The sequence below is a fragment of the Labrus mixtus genome, chromosome 18 (genome assembly GCF_963584025.1).
Source record: "Labrus mixtus chromosome 18, fLabMix1.1, whole genome shotgun sequence".
Classification (NCBI taxonomy): domain Eukaryota; kingdom Metazoa; phylum Chordata; class Actinopteri; order Labriformes; family Labridae; genus Labrus; species Labrus mixtus.
In genome coordinates this window covers 10,014,671-10,026,569 of record NC_083629.1, presented here as the reverse complement: position 1 = coordinate 10,026,569, position 11,899 = coordinate 10,014,671, and the positions used below count along the sequence as shown (strand labels likewise).

The window sequence follows — 11,899 nt, the reverse complement described above, 5'->3', positions numbered from 1 at the left end:
TTTGAGAAACCACGGCTGGGAAAACAAAGCACAATGAAAATTATATGGCCTACTTGAAATGTCACAATGCACTAAGTGAAGGTGGGATTATTTTTCAGTAATAAAGGTCTATTTAAAAAAAGCTTACTCTTTGGACCGTGTGCTCACAGGCGGAGAACAAAGGGAAAACACTTTTTCAGTTTGCAGCAGCAGGTCTCCCCTGCTGTTTGTTTTTCTACAGCAGCCCTTTGTGTTGTGTGTGTCTACCTATTAGCCTATTTAGCTAATAATAGCTAATGGATGTGTGCATGTGGGAGTCTTTGGGATGCTTGGTCTGGGGAAATCGGATTAGTTCTCCTGTGTGCTGTGATGTGTGTAAGTGCGCATGCGTTTTCAATTTGACAGCAAAGAGTGTGTTTATGGGTAACCACTCACTCAGAGCATCCACTATTCAGGAGACAACTTAGATTGTGTGTTTACTGGTACAGGTAGTGCAATGACTAACACTGCATTTTGTGTATTATTTCACTTTAAAATGGCTTTATATCATCTTGTGCGGCTGTTGGACAAATCCTGGACTGTGGATAACAGGATATTGGATCTCTCTATATAAGAAGGAAAGCCTCCAGGTCTTCACTTCCTAAAGAGGTTTAATGTTGTTTAGGTCTGCCGATTTGGGAGGTCATGGGAAGCATTTGAGTTCTTACTGACACTACCAACTCAGAAAAACAGGGTACTGCAGGGTTTAGGATCTACAGGAGCTCTCAAACCTCCAGACTTCCTGTTGGTCAAGTACAGCTTATCCTGATACCTGCAAAACTCTTGTTTCAAACCCTTATTATTTCAGTGTTACACTAGTGGTTTAGCATACTTGTAAAATAATGTAATCTGATCAACAATCCACCGGTTTTGTAGCAAATAAAAACGATACAAACATCACAGAGAATTAAAGAAAGGCAGGGTTTATCAGGGCAGAACTATTTTTGTTGTTGTTTCCCTGAGGCCTTCTTTTAGGTTAATCTGGTCACGTTTATTACAGATTAACAACAGTCTTTTTTTCTTGTCAGGGATCCAGGCTTAACCTGCATTTGTGTGAACTAATAACCCATCCAATAATTCTCCATAAATCACACGTTGTACTTCTTAAAGCTCCTGTGAGGAGTTTTTCTCAGGCGGTGCAACAGACTGAAATGAATATGGACGCCTCAATGTGACCTGCAAAAGTAAATGAGACCTGGGGCACTGATGGTGCAGGGACGATGCCGATTATGTTTATAGTTACTTTTTAAAAATCTGTAACATCTGCCAGGTAGGTGCCAGGCGAGGCAATTCACGGCTCGCTGCCTAAACATTCACTTTCCACGGAAAAGATTTACTAAGTGCAATATGTTTGAATGTCGAAATGTAGCAGGATGAGATTATTCTTTAGAAAACACCACATACACATTTACAGGACAAGAGATAAGGGGTAACGCTTTGTCCACAGGGGGCGCCAGAATCAACACAAACTTAAAGATCCTCACTGGAGCTTTAAGTGATTTACTCCTGTTACTGAGGCTTTTGTCAGTGAATCTTTTTTTTTTTAACAATGAATCCTTTACCAGTCATATAACATGTTTCAAGCACAGTGGTCTATGTAAACTTAGACAAATATTATAATATATAAAATTGTGCTTTACAGGATTCATCTCCACAGTGAAAGGATTCAAATTGCATGCAGACAGGTCTTGTACTTTTGTTTATATGCAGATAGTGTGTATTTTAGAAAATCTCTGCCCTGTTTTCTTAGACGCTGAAGGGATTCACATATGATTGTAATTGGAGTTAAACATATCTTAATTTAATTCATGAGGCTAACTTAAAAAAATCATATGAATCTAAATCCCTTATAATATAAATATTAAAGCATTCATTTAAAAAGTGATGGTCAAAACTATTTTACAGCTGGCACTAATCACTCATTTGGCTTCTTTTACCTTAAATTATAATCATGTAATGCACAAGAGGAAAGTTTCCTGTTTGATAATGTTTCTGTTATTTTTTCACCTCCTGTATTTGTGTTAAACATATTTACCGGTACACTTGTTCCTAGCCAAGTGATCGTCGGCATTGTAAAGAAACAAAGAAAATGAGATGTTTTTTTGTTCCAAGTTTTGATACAGTGGAAGTATTGTTTAACTGGTTGACGTGAAACCCAGTACACTGGATGAAACATTTATTTTACGTGCTGCCCCACTCACTCCTCCACATCCACAGTCCACTGGCAGTGTGACTAATGGACACACTCCCTGTCATCACCTATGCCTCTATAACTTATGCCTCTATACCCCCCCCCCCCCCCCCCCCCCCTCCTGCCCTGGCCTGGTACAGTATGACCTGGCCATCTTCCCAGGGAAGTATCTTTGAATAGATTAGATGGTTGCTATGTTCATGTATCTCATTTTCTCTCTGGTGTCCCGTGTGACGCTGAGGGCGTGGGTGGAAGGATAATAGGTGGCTGTAAAAAAAAAACGGAGAAAGACAGAAAGGGTGGAGGCCAAACAGGTTGCAGGAGGGCAAATTGTCTGCATACCTATTCATTACAACTTCCCCTAGACACTATAGGGTCAACTACTTTCCTATGTCAAATCCTTTTTCGTGTACCCCTGACCCCCCTCTGCCTTCCCCACTGAGGCCACGACTGAATTTAGTTACTATTTCAACTCTTACTCTGCCCCACTTCTTTGGGTTTGACGTCTTATTAGAATTTCAATATTTTATTATTTCTCCTCTGACTCAATATTTTTTTGCAAAGGCAGCATTCATTGCAAGATGTTACTGAATTATTTTTTACAGGCAGTATCACTATTTCTGGAGCTTATCTTCTTGTTAGCATGCATCGTGCAGAAAAAGCAACCAAATGCAAAGGAAGCACGTCTGGCATTTTAGCAGCACTTTTATTAAGGTGAATTAAAGTAACCTTGATAAACAATTTTCTACATGTATTCAGGTTGTCAGGCTGTCTGACATGCAAACACATATACTGTAAGTCAACAAAAAACGAGGAAAAAACAGATTTAAAAATCAGTTAATTTTAAGCTAATTTAATCACATCTTTAAAAAAAGCTGAAATGACGTGGATTTTTCGGTACAGCTATTAGAGACTCTTTTTTTTTTTGGTTGTTTTTTTGCTTTAATTCAGAAAACGTTGAATTTTCAAAGGTGAGGCCAAGGATACAAGGTCTCAGAGAACTGATGACCCCCCCCCCCCCCCCTCGAGAAGAGGGAATTCATGCAAGGTGAATAAAGGATAATTTGCTGCCCTCTATTCTCTCTGGACCTGAAGGAAATGAAACCTAAAAATAGCTTTTCACTTCTTTTTTTAAACTGCATTTTAGGTCAGTTTCAGTGTAGCCCCCACTGAGAGTTTCAGTTACCAGGGAGTGTGACCAGACTGCGACCCGCAGAGAAGTAAAAGCGACCGAGAGAGAGAGGAAGGCGAGGGGATGAGACGAGAGGCAAATGGTCAGATATATGAGAAAACAGAGAGGGAGAAGGCAGAGAGAAGAATAAAGATGGGAGAGCATGGGGAGAAAACGGAAAATGTCTAACAATGAAACAGCAGAGGGAAGAGAGAATGGATGGGGAATCAGAGGGGACAATGTGAGAAATGCTGCATCAGCACTCTCATCACTCATTTGTCATTTCACATGCAGAGGCTGCGGGGCAAGGCATGTTGTAGTTTTTATTATAGCCAATGAAAAGAGGACAAATGGTTTCTGGGTAAAAGGGAAGAATGGAAGGAAAATGGAGAAAGAAAGAAAGACAAAAGGTTAGAAATGTAGGGATGATATTGGCTTTTTACTGTTCTGTTTCTGCAGAAACAGACACACACACACACACACACACACACACACACACACACACACACACACACACACACACACACACACACACACACACACACACACACACACACACACACACACACACACACACACAAGACTGAACAAGAAAGAAGAATGGAAAAGAGGGACAGGAAGGAAGTCACTGTGAGAACATTTCCTCTACATTTTCACTAGGTCATGGACTTTTCAACCCTGATTACAGACACACACTTACACACACACACTCTCTCTTTCTCTCTCTCTCTCTCTCTCTCTCTCTCTCTCTCTCTCACACACACACACACACACACTGGTGTGACATCTGCTGTGGATAGGCCCTGTCACACTGCAGTCTCTGCAGGGGCCGGCCGTCACAGATGTTCTCAGCGAGGTCCTCAGTCCATCCCTTCCACCCCTGGGAGAGTTTAGAAAGGGGGTCCAGAGAGACAAGGAGACAGGAAATCTGTTCTTTTTCTATTTAACAGGCCAGTGGATCCATACTACACTCACTGACACACACACACAATCACACACACACACACACACACACACACACAATCTAGAGCTTACTACCACTAACATAAAGACAGAGGAAGAAGACTGTGAGATAGTGAGTGTGTGTTTTGGTGCACAGAAACATTTTCACAGATAGGAATGTTTGTTCTTTTCCACTCTGGTGGTGTGTGTGTGTGTGTGTGTGTGTGTGTGTGTGTGTGTGTGTGTGTGTGTGTGTGTGTGTGTATGTGTGTGTGTGTGTGTGTGTGTGTGTGTGTGTGTATGTGTAGGTGCATAATATTAACAGAAAATGGGTTTCTTGGTATGTGGTATGTTTAGGTGCAGTAGGAAACTGTGATATGTATGTGTTTGTGTGCATAAAAGAGAGTGCTAAGAAGAGGAAGATTGTGTAGGTGTATGAGAAAAGTGCAAATCTGTGGGAGTGTGTGTTGTGGAAAAATGTGGAAAAAAGTGCATGTGTGTGCTTTTTGTGTGAGTGTGTCAGTGTGTGTGTGTGTGTGTGTGTGTGTGTGTGTGTGTGTGTGTGTGTGTGTGTGTGTCTGTGAGACAGCACTGAGATCCTGATGCCTGCTGGTCATTAATAAACATGATCATGAATGTTTAATCCCCATCAGCAGGGTATCAGGGGAACCCTTGTGGGAGATATTGACAAAGTCTCTCTCACTCACACACACACACACACACACACACACACACACACACACACACACACACACACACACACACACACACACACACACACACACACACACACCTACACACACATGCGCGCGCGCGCACACACCTACACACACACACACACACTCAACAGATTGGAGGATTGGCAGGAGGGAGGTTTGAGGCGCTCAGTTCGTGAGTAGGACATTGGCTTTTTTGTGTGTTTACAGATGAGATTTTATACACAAACCTTGAAATAAATCTCAATATAAAGTACTTCCTGTAATAAATACAGTGCTGTCCAGTCATACAAAACAGATCCATGAAGCTGAGTCAATATAACTGTTGTCAAATAAATTCACTGTCACAGCTCACATCATTTCAGGAGTTTTGTTTGAATGTGCAACAAAGTAGTTATTGAAGCTTCAATTAAGAAAAGACTTTTGATTAAAGAAACAATTTGAAATAATTGAATCTATATTGGAAAAAGAAAACAACTCTCGACCCTCTAGCAAATTGGAATAACAAAGTTCTGCTGAGGATTTGTTTTCTTCAAAATTACACTATTTCGAGCAAGGCTGCTAATGTTTCTACTGATGACTAGATCAAGCTGATCTAACAGGAGAGGAAAAGGTCTAAAGCAGCGGTTCTCAACTGGTGGAAGTGGGTCGCGGATGTGTCTGGAAAAAACCTGGTGTCAAACAGTCTGTCAAGCGCTTTTTTTAAACCTGTTTTCTTTTTTCCAGTTTGTTTTCGTCCATCAGATGTTTCGCACCATCTGAGGTACAAAACATTTGACTGAAGCCGCAAACTTTTGCAATAAATAAATCCGACTGGTTGAAAAATGTCAGACGTTTGGGTCGCAATTTTTCATGGAGAAGTTGGTGCTGGGTCCTGAGGCTAGACAAGTTGAGAACCACTGGTCTAAAGGTTCTCTAAAGATTCTTATCTGGACCAAATTCAGCCACTTCAACAACTTATTGTTCCGACTCCATAATTACAGCTTTGCAGCAAGTTAGTACAATTTGTTTTAACGTTGTGTGTATTACGATTCATGTCAGAGGAGATTGAATTGTATTTTCTTCAGATTGAAACAGGTTTAATATAAAAGTATTGATTATGCTTCAGAGGCTTATGATTCATAATAGTTGAGAATTTTAACGATCACTTCATCATTAATTCATTAGAACAAACTTCCACTCTCACAGTCTATTAAAGCTGCAGAAAAGAATACATTGCTTCACATTCATCACCATTGAAATGCACCTCTCATCGTACATATGACACAACATAATATTTCAATATCTCTACAAAAAAAACTCAGGCAGAAGTCTTCAAAAGAACTTCACTATCCTCCTTCCAAACCAGACAGTCACACTGCGTTTCAAACATCTGATATGACTTCATGTGGATGTAAGTGTTTGCTCAAACATCAGTAAAGGACACCGGTATGTTTGATCACAGAAGCTTGATCCCTACAAATCTGTCAACTTCCTGCCATACTCCCCCCGCCCCTCCTCCTCCTCCTCCCCCCTCTCCAGAATGATTCTGGTGAGTCAGGAATTTCCTATCTTTTTAATTTGACATCGTCTGCCTCGTCTGCTGCGCACACTTCTGAGGGACGCCTCAGACTCGGGGGAGGGATTCTGCTTCTCACCATCGTAAACAAACTGGCAGACAACAAGGAGGTCTTCAGGACTAATTACCAGCTAGTTGCCGCGCCGTGCTAACAAACAGCACAGGGGGATCAGGGCAGACCTGGGGCCAAACAAACACTCACGTGTGGGCATGTGTATATATATATATATATATACACACACACACACACACACACACACACACACACACACACACACACACACACACACACACACACACACACACACACACACACACACACACACACACACACACACACACACACACACACACACTCTACACACACACACACACTATGTGGAGTACTTAGTGGAAACAATGAGGCTTGTTTTGCCGGTTGATGGACCAGGTGTCACATCTGCAGGAAGACGCTGAGTCAGCCTTTAATAACACACGTTTATAAGGTCTTCTTCTCAAGTGATGACAGACGTGAACGTGACATGACTGCATGAGAACAAAGAGAGTATCAAATGCTGTGTAAAAGGCTTTAATCAAACACTTTTTCAAGGTGCAGAAGGATGATTATAATCAGTAACTGTATGGAAATGCGTTTGAGCGTTAGTATAACTGCAACGTTTGCATGCAGCCACTCTAATGAGAGCAGCACTGATGTTAGTCTGACAGCAGGAAGCTGCAGCTCGTACCTGCCTGTCTTAGCTGATACATATCATATTTCCAAGTTTTCCAAACTTCCAGGCACAATGTGCTGTGCTGTCAATCGCTTGCTCAGCATTTCAGCTCCCCCCCCCCCCCTGCATTTCTCCCCTCCTTTCTACCGAGCACACACATACTGCTAGTTTGTGTTGGCAGATTTAATAAGCTCCCCTGTCACCTAGATTACACACAAACACACAGCACCCCCCCTCACCCCACCTTCCAATGATTAATGACTGGGTCCTCTCTGAAAATCAGGAGAGATGCTCTCTGTTGTCTTCTTTGACAAACTTCTAAAGCACTTTTATGTCCACTTTCTGTATCTTCATCAGTCGGGACCTTTAACCCCTTACGCCCCAATGACCCCACACTCGCCCTGCCATAACGCCCAGTCGTTTGAGAGGAGAAGCAGAGGCAGAACCAGAGAAACACACGTTTTTTTGGGGCAGATAGTCCCATGAAATCAGATGAAACATGTTTACTGATTTTTGTGTTTTGAAATGGGGCCACTAACAGGAAGGATTAAGGGACAAACAATGTTACAGTGGAACACATTAGTCCTAAAATGTGAATTTACTGTCGCTACTGTGTAAACCATGTTTGCACCAATGGGTTTAATTGTAGTTGCATTGCTTCACCACTGACACACTGCCAATACACACACTGTTTGTTATGTGTGTGTAGTGAAAGGTATTCAGTGACAGGCATGTAGACCACTGATAACACACACACACACACACACACACACACACACACACACACACACACACACACACACACACACACACACACACACACACACACACACACACACACACACACACACACACACACACACACACACACACACACACACACACACACACACACACACACAGACAGCAACCTCCTCAGAATGCAAATACGCACTGACTTGGCAAACACAGGCTCACCCTCCCACTGCTCCTGGCGTGCATTACAAAAAAAAAAAAAAAAAAAAAAAAACTTGCCAGCCTCAAGAGAGGATGAAATGAAATATGATGATGTAAGTTGAGAACAAATAGAGACAAGTGCCCACCTTCAAAAAACAAAAGTGGAGCAACACTGTCTTTGTAGAGGAGAACATTCACCAGAATTAACTAAGTCTGGGGATGATGAACCTCTTCCTATTATGATTGTACAGAGAAAAGTCATCCACACGTACGCTAACAAGACCAAGAATCTATAGCCACAGTGTGAATCTGAAAAGTCTGTAAATCAAACTAAACTGTCAGAGTGATAGAAACTTCAGGTACAGAGTTCATTTCAATAGTTAACCGAGATTAATTGCATTTTTAATCACGTTTGAAATTCCATCATATCCCATTTAAAAATAAATAAACAAATAGTTTGGCTATTTTTGTACTGTCTTGAGATGTGAGTACTTTAATCGCTGTTTAAATTCAAACCTGCTTTTACTATTTTGAAATGAAGTAAGGACCTTCTGGTAGGTTGAAGGTTACATCATTAAGTTATCCTCTGGATTGTATTGGATCCATGGAAGAAGAAAACTGATACAGATTAAAAACTAAATAAAAAAAGCTCAAAAGGAACGGTGACAAAAGTGAGATGTGTGATGTCATAAGGTGGATAATACTTTTGACTGTCTGAGCGTTGAGACATTCAAAGATGAAGCAGTGTTGCTCTTTTTCATTACTGTTACTACAGGGAGACACTGAGGAGGCTTATTCACGGTGCGCCTAAAGGGACAAAATAGCATGCAAGTTTGGGATTAATCATCTCATTTAGAACCACCCTCGACTTATTACTCTGAGCACTGATACCTGTACCCAATAAATGGCAACAGACTCAACACTTGTAAAGAAAGAAAGCACCACCATCATCATCATCATCATTCAGAGTAGAATTCTGAAAACCAAAGAGGAGGTACATTGTCATGAAAGTGCAGTTACTATCAAAAAGAAGAAATCTGTATGCTGTGACTTTATTTCTTTAATCACCCATTTGTTTTGATTTGAAGAAGTATCAGAGTTCACTATCACAAGGTGAGTAACTGATCTGACCAACCATGTTGTAGCTGTTTGCTAGGAGGCTGAAGGCCCTCCTCAGCTCCAGCTCTTTGCCTGATACTAGGTTGACTGAAAGCTAATTGGGGACAGCATTTCCAATATGGCGTCTGCCATTGATGGGCTTCAAAAATCAGTTTCAGAAACCAATATGTGACATCACCGAGAATACGTCCAAGTTTCATACAGACTATGGAATAACGTTATGTCTTCTTTTTGTCTCTTTTTCAAACAACTATTGAAAACTCTAAGCTTTAAATATTGAGCCTGAAAGTTTTGTTAAGCCTTAACAATGACAAGTACACACCTTGCTAGAGGGCCCTTGAGCAAACCACTGACAGAGAACCAGCCCCAGGGCTGCTGCTGCTGCACTTACTCTCTCCTGTGGTGTGGGTGGACAACTTTGTGACCTTGGTGCCTCCCTCAACCAATTTTCAGCAGGGCGTGGCCTGCAGCAGAGCTGAGCTCACGACGAGGCCAAAAGTTCTCGGGTGAAGGGAACTTTGGACACCTCTGCCATGTCTCGAAAAGTCTGCTGGCTCTGATAACAGGGAGCCAGGAGGGCAGAGGCGTCTTGAGGGCAGCGGAAACGTACACACACTCTCACAGTGGTGAGTAATTACTGTGACTGCAGAGTGTAAGCCGAGATAGGGGATTCCTCTCCTGCATAACTAGCTGGACTTAAGATAGATGACTCTGTGTTTTGCTCTAAATCAATCTCTCTTGCTCTTTTATATGTTTGAGCAGCCGCACCAGCACAGACTCTGTCTTTCTCATCTTGGCACACACTTCTCTTAAGGATATCATATCGGGGTATCTGGCCAAGGCAGATATAGAGGCAGATTTTAGTGTGGAGACTTTAGGAGGCCTAATCAATTGCTTGAATCAATTAAGAATGCAGCAAGTGAGAAGCTGCTCCAAGTCACACACTGAGGAGCTTATTCCATATATCACACCTCTCCTATATCGATCTGAAAAAGGTATAGTAAGAGGCATCTGATGAATTAATTTCAGCCGGTGGAAATATGCGAATTCTGCATAGCAGCAATTTTCTGTGACCTTCTTCTTGTGTCATGCCTGTTGTTGCTTTAAAGGAGGGAATTTCATGTGTAGATATTTTTCTCCATGGCACCGGAGGGCTTTCATTTGTCTCACTGCGAGTAAAGAACAGAAGGTAAGAGAGCTGTGCACTGCAGATTTTGAGCTGTCACACTCCAAGAACCTAGTCTGCCAAAAAACATGTGAGTGCCTAATAGTGAGAGCTGCAGTACCACACTGACCTCCAATGGTCAGAAGTGGTACTGACACTACACAAACAGACTGTGGGGCTTTAAATGGCAACAGGAGAACAATATATGTGGTGGTAATGAACCACTAGTCTTCAATTTAACCAAAACTAATTAAACAGCTCCCAACAAAGCACATTATGCACTAATGTACACCTGTAGTCTAATCAGAGTCAAAGATTTATGATTTCCCCATATGTCATATTCAAGTCTATTTACAAGATGAATCTTAACCGTTGTCACCTAATCCAATCAAGTGAAATCACAGCAGGGAGTTTCTGCCTCTGACCTGCAGTAAAAGCAGTACCATCCGGTCATGACATAGCACTATATCATTATTCAATTCCATTACAGTTTTGGTGTTCTCATTAGTTGCCTGTGCCGAGGGTTAGCCTGAAATAAAGGTCAAGCCTACTTCTTTTTTTGCTCTCATGGGCTTATATGGAGTTTTAAATAGCAATGCTGTGCATAATACTTGGCATGAGATCACCAATAGACCCAGACAATAAGGACTATGTTGGTGTATGTATTTGGCTAACAAGTAAGGTTTGTAGGGAAAGAAATGTATACAGTGGACCCTAATCCTGTCCTGAGCCCTATCTGAAAGCAAGATGAAGATTCATTTATCACGAGTCCCGGGGGGGGGGGGGGGGGGGGGGGGGAGACGACATACCCTTTATTCTGTAATATATACATAGCTAAAGGATGATGGGCTTCCCTAGCACGAGGATTTATTATTTGAGTTTCAGGGTGGAAAGTGGTTGATTCAGAGTCTCAGCCTGTCAAATCTTTCTGTCAGAAGGTCAGACCTTGCCGAGCACCCAGGCTCTGAGTCACACTAGGAGACACTAGCAGATATTTTTGGCATGGCTTTCCCCCCTTGTAAGGTCTCACGATGCTAAATCTAGCCAAACTATGAAGCATGTTTTCCGGTGTATTAATGTTTGGATTAGCAGGCTAAGCTCAGGTGTAATTGTAGGTAAAGGCATTATTACGCAGCTCATTGAGCCGCTCTACTCTGACTTTTCAGCTCCATTAAAATGAAAGCGTTGAAACAGCTTCCGTACAAGCTGCGATGTACACGATTGTTTAAATAAATCCTCTGGCTTGTGTATTCTGACACTAGCTGGGTCATAAATGCGCACAGAGGAGCTTTGTGCTGAGTTAGCGCTTCCTCCAGATGTTGCAGTTCGGTCTCTGGCAATGCTAGGTTGGGGGGGGGGGGGGGGGGGGGGGT

General features: G+C 42.0%; 1 long non-coding RNA gene across 1 annotated transcript; it reads right to left on the bottom strand.

Moving 5' to 3' along the window:
• Positions 1 to 2,896: 2,896 nt before the first annotated feature.
• On the bottom strand, positions 2,897 to 4,518 carry LOC132992841 (uncharacterized). Its single transcript, XR_009676385.1, has 2 exons — positions 3,890 to 4,518; positions 2,897 to 3,833 (listed from the first exon to the last, which is right to left on the bottom strand). It is a non-coding gene; the product is annotated as an uncharacterized LOC132992841 (long non-coding RNA).
• Positions 4,519 to 11,899: the final 7,381 nt, after the last annotated feature.